This window comes from Palaemon carinicauda, unplaced genomic scaffold (assembly GCF_036898095.1).
Source record: "Palaemon carinicauda isolate YSFRI2023 unplaced genomic scaffold, ASM3689809v2 scaffold181, whole genome shotgun sequence".
NCBI lineage: Eukaryota > Metazoa > Arthropoda > Malacostraca > Decapoda > Palaemonidae > Palaemon > Palaemon carinicauda.
The window spans coordinates 88,890-94,587 of NW_027169381.1; positions in this window are offsets into that span (position 1 = coordinate 88,890).

Sequence of the window (5,698 nt, forward strand, 5' to 3'; positions counted from 1 at the left end):
TAATAAAACTATTTCCCCTACAATAATAATAATGTTTTTGAAGTTCTTCGGTAATCATATAAAATAAAAAGGAAAAACAAATCTTCGCTGCCTGTAATAAAACTATTTCCCCTACTACTAGTCAGCAAGTACAGAGATTTCAATATAGTTGTTGAGCCGTTTGAGCTCTTCTTTAATGAGGAAATTCTCGCGTACACAGGAAAGAAAATAAAATTGACAGTGTACTACTGCTTGACAAAAAATATATATATATATTACGAGTTTTCTTTGCGCCAGACAAACACATAAAAAGAAAGAAATAGTTTATTTTGGTATACTGTATGTTATAACTTAGAAGAATTTCATTTCTCATCTACCTACCTACCTAGATTAATATTAATAATAATAATAATAATAATAATGTTTCTGAAGTTCTTCGGTAATCATATAAAATAAAAAGGAAAAACAAATCTTCGCTGCCTGTAATAAAGCTATTTCCCCTACTACTAGTCAGCAAGTACAGAGATTTCAATATAGTTGTTGAGCCGTTTGAGCTCTTCTTTAATGAGGAAATTCTCGCGTACACAGGAAAGAAAATAAAAATGACAGTGTACTACTGCTTGACAAAAAATATATATATATTACGAGTTTTCTTTGCGCCAGACAAACACATAGAAAGAAAGAAATAGTTTATTTTGGTATACTGTATGTTATAACTTAGAAGAATTTCATTTCTCATCTACCTACCTACCTAGATTAATATTAATAATAATAATAATAATAATAATGTTTCTGAAGTTCTTCGGTAATCATATAAAATAAAAAGGAAAAACAAATCTTCGCTGCCTGTAATAAAACTATTTCCCCTACTACTAGTCAGCAAGTACAGAGATTTCAATATAGTCATTGAGCCGTTTGAGCTCTTCTTTATTGAGGAATTTTTCGCGTATACAGGAAAGAAAATAAAAATGACAGTGTACTACTGCTTGACAAAAAATATATATATATTACGAGTTTTCTTTGCGCCAGACAAACACATAGAAAGAAAGAAATAGTTTATTTTGGTATACTGTATGTTATAACTTAGAAGAATTTCATTTCTCATCTACCTACCTACCTAAATTAATATTAATAATAATAATAATAATAATAATGTTTCTGAAGTTCTTCGGTAATCATATAAAATAAAAAGGAAAAACAAATCTTCGCTGCTTGTAATAAAACTTTTTCCCCTACTACTAGTCAGCAAGTAGAGAGATTTCAATATAGTTGTTGAGCCGTTTGAGCTCTTCTTTAATGAGGAAATTCTCGCGTACACAGGAAAGAAAATAAAAATGACAGTGTACTAATGCTTGACAAAAATATATATATATATTACGAGTTTTCTTTGCGCCAGACAAACACATAGAAAGAAAGAAATAGTTTATTTTGGTATACTGTATGTTATAACTTAGAAGAATTTCATTTCTCATCTACCTACCTACCTAAATTAATATTAATAATAATAATAATAATAATAATAATAATAATGTTTCTGAAGTTCTTCGGTAATCATATAAAATAAAAAGGAAAAACAAATCTTCGCTGCCTGTAATAAAACTATCTCCCCTACAATAATAATAATGTTTCTGAAGTTCTTCGGTAATCATATAAAATAAAAAGGAAAAACAAATCTTCGCTGCCTGTAATAAAACTATTTCCCCTACAATAATAATAATGTTTCTGAAGTTCTTCGGTAATCATATAAAATAAAAAGGAAAAACAAATCTTCGCTGCCTGTAATAAAACTATTTCCCCTACTACTAGTCAGCAAGTACAGAGATTTCAATATAGCTGTTGAGCCGTTTGAGCTCTTCTTTAATGAGGAAATTCTCGCGTACACAGGAAAGAAAATAAAATTGACAGTGTACTACTGCTTGACAAAAAATATATATATATATTACGAGTTTTCTTTGCGCCAGACAAACACATAAAAAGAAAGAAATAGTTTATTTTGGTATACTGTATGTTATAACTTAGAAGAATTTCATTTCTCATCTACCTACCTACCTAAATTAATATTAATAATAATAATAATGTTTCTGAATTTCTTCGGTAATCAAATAAAATAAAAAGGAAAAACAAATCTTCGCTGCCTGTAATATAACTATATCCCATACTACTAGTCAGCAAGTACAGAGATTTCAATATAGTTGTTGAGCCGTTTGAGCTCTTCTTTAATGAGGAAATTCTCGCGTACACAGGAAAGAAAATAAAAATGACAGTGTACTACTGCTTGACAAAAAATATATATATATTACGAGTTTTCTTTGCGCCAGACAAACACATAGAGAGAAAGAAATAGTTTATTTTGGTATACTGTATGTTATAACTTAGAAGAATTTCATTTCTCATCTACCTACCTACCTAAATAAATATTAATAATAATAATAATAATAATAATGTTTCTGAAGTTCTTCGGTAATCGTATAAAATAAAAAGGAAAAACAAATCTTCGCTGCCTGTAATAAAACTATTTCCCCTACAATAATAATAATGTTTCTGAAGTTCTTCGGTAATCATATAAAATAAAAAGGAAAAACAAATCTTCGCTGCCTGTAATAAAACTATTTCCCCTACTACTAGTCAGCAAGTACAGAGATTTCAATATAGTTATTGAGCCGTTTGAGCTCTTCTTTATTGAGGAATTTCTCGCGTACACAGGAAAGAAAATAAAAATGACATTGTACTACTGCTTGACAAAAAATATATATATATTACGAGTTTTCTTTGCGCCAGACAAACACATAGAAAGAAAGAAATAGTTTATTTTGGTATACTGTATGTTATAACTTAGAAGAATTTCATTTCTCATCTACCTACCTACCTAAATTAATATTAATAATAATAATAATAATAATAATGTTTCTGAAGTTCTTCGGTAATCATATAAAATAAAAAGGAAAAACAAATCTTCGCTGCCTGTAATAAAACTTTTTCCCCTACTACTAGTCAGCAAGTAGAGAGATTTCAATATAGTTGTTGAGCCGTTTGAGCTCTTCTTTAATGAGGAAATTCTCGCGTACACAGGAAAGAAAATAAAAATGACAGTGTACTACTGCTTGACAAAAAATATATATATATATATTACGAGCTTTCTTTGCGCCAGACAAACACATAGAAAGAAAGAAATAGTTTATTTTGGTATACTGTATGTTATTACTTAGAAGAATTTCATTTCTCATCTACCTACCTACCTAAATTAATAATAATAATAATAATAATAATAATGTTTCTGAAGTTCTTCGGTAATCATATAAAATAAAAAGGAAAAACAAATCTTCGCTGCCTGTAATAAAACTATTTCCCCTACTACTAGTCAGCAAGTACAGAGATTTCAATATAGTTGTTGAGCCGTTTGAGCTCTTCTTTAATGAGGAAATTCTCGCGTACACAGGAAAGAAAATAAAAATGACAGTGTACTACTGCTTGACAAAAAATATATATATATATATTACGAGCTTTCTTTGCGCCAGACAAACACATAGAAAGAAAGAAATAGTTTATTTTGGTATACTGTATGTTATTACTTAGAAGAATTTCATTTCTCATCTACCTACCTACCTAAATTAATAATAATAATAATAATAATAATAATGTTTCTGAAGTTCTTCGGTAATCATATAAAATAAAAAGGAAAAACAAATCTTCGCTGCCTGTAATAAAACTATTTCCCCTACTACTAGTCAGCAAGTACAGAGATTTCAATATAGTTGTTGAGCCGTTTGAGCTCTTCTTTAATGAGGAAATTCTCGCGTACACAGGAAAGAAAATAAAAATGACAGTGTACTACTGCTTGACATAAAATATATATATATTACGAGTTTTCTTCGCGCCAGACAAACACATAGAAAGAAAGAAATAATTTATTTTGGTATACTGTATGTTATAACTTAGAAGAATTTCATTTCTAATCTACCTACCTACCTAAATTAATATTAATAATAATAATAATAATAATAATGTTTCTGAAGTTCTTCGGTAATCATATAAAATAGAAAGGAAAAACAAATCTTCGCTGCCTGTAATAAAACTATTTCCCCTACTACTAGTCAGCAAGTACAGAGATTTCAATATAGTTGTTGAGCCGTTTGAGCTCTTCTTTAATGAGGAAATTCTCGCGTACGCAGGAAAGAAAATAAAATTGACAGTGTACTACTGCTTGACAAAAAATATATATATATATATTACGAGTTTTCTTTGCGCCAGACAAACACATAAAAAGAAAGAAATAGTTTATTTTGGTATACTGAATGTTATAACTTAGAAGAATTTCATTTCTCATCTACCTACCTACCTAAATTAATATTAATAATAATAATAATAATAATAATGTTTCTGAAGTTCTTCGGTAATCAAATAAAATAAAATGGAAAAACAAATCTTCGCTGCCTGTAATAAAACTATTTCCCATACTACTAGTCAGCAAGTACAGAGATTTCAATATAGTTGTTGAGCCGTTTGAGCTCTTCTTTAATGAGGAAATTCTCGCGTACACAGGAAAGAGAATAAAAATGACAGTGTACTACTGCTTGACAAAAAATATATATATATTACGAGTTTTCTTTGCGCCAGACAAACACATAGAAAGAAAGAAATAGTTTATTTTGGTATACTGTATGTTATAACTTAGAAGAATTTCATTTCTCATCTACCTACCTACCTAAATTAATATTAATAAGAATAATAATAATAATAATAATGTTTCTGAAGTTCTTCGGTAATCATATAAAATAAAAAGGAAAAACAAATCTTTGCTGCCTGTAATAAAACTATTTCCCCTACAATAATAATAATGTTTCTGAAGTTCTTCGGTAATCATATAAAATAAAAAGGAAAAACAAATCTTCGCTGCCTGTAATAAAACTATTTCCCCTACTACTAGTCAGCAAGTACAGAGATTTCAATATAGTTATTGAGCCGTTTGAGCTCTTCTTTATTGAGGAATTTCTCGCGTACACAGGAAAGAAAATAAAAATGACAGTGTACTACTGCTTGACAAAAAATATATATATATTACGAGTTTTCTTTGCGCCAGACAAACACATAGAAAGAAAGAAATAGTTTATTTTGGTATACTGTATGTTATAACTTAGAAGAATATCATTTCTCATCTACCTACCTACCTAAATTAATATTAATAATAATAATAATAATAATAATGTTTCTGAAGTTCTTCGGTAATCATATAAAATAAAAAGGAAAAACAAATCTTCGCTGCCTGTAATAAAACTTTTTCCCCTACTACTAGTCAGCAAGTAGAGAGATTTCAATATAGTTGTTGAGCCGTTTGAGCTCTTCTTTAATGAGGAAATTCTCGCGTACACAGGAAAGAAAATAAAAATGACAGTGTACTACTGCTTGACAAAAAATATATATATATTACGAGTTTTCTTTGCGCCAGACAAACACATAGAAAGAAAGAAATAGTTTATTTTGGTATACTGTATGTTATAACTTAGAAGAATTTCATTTCTCATCTACCTACCTACCTAAATTAATATTAATAATAATAATAATAATAATAATAATGTTTCTGAAGTTCTTCGGTAATCATATAAAATAAAAAGGAAAAACAAATATTCGCTGCCTGTAATAAAACTATTTCCCCTACAATAATAATAATGTTTCTGAAGTTCTTCGGTAATCATATAAAATAAAAAGTAAAACCAAATCTTCG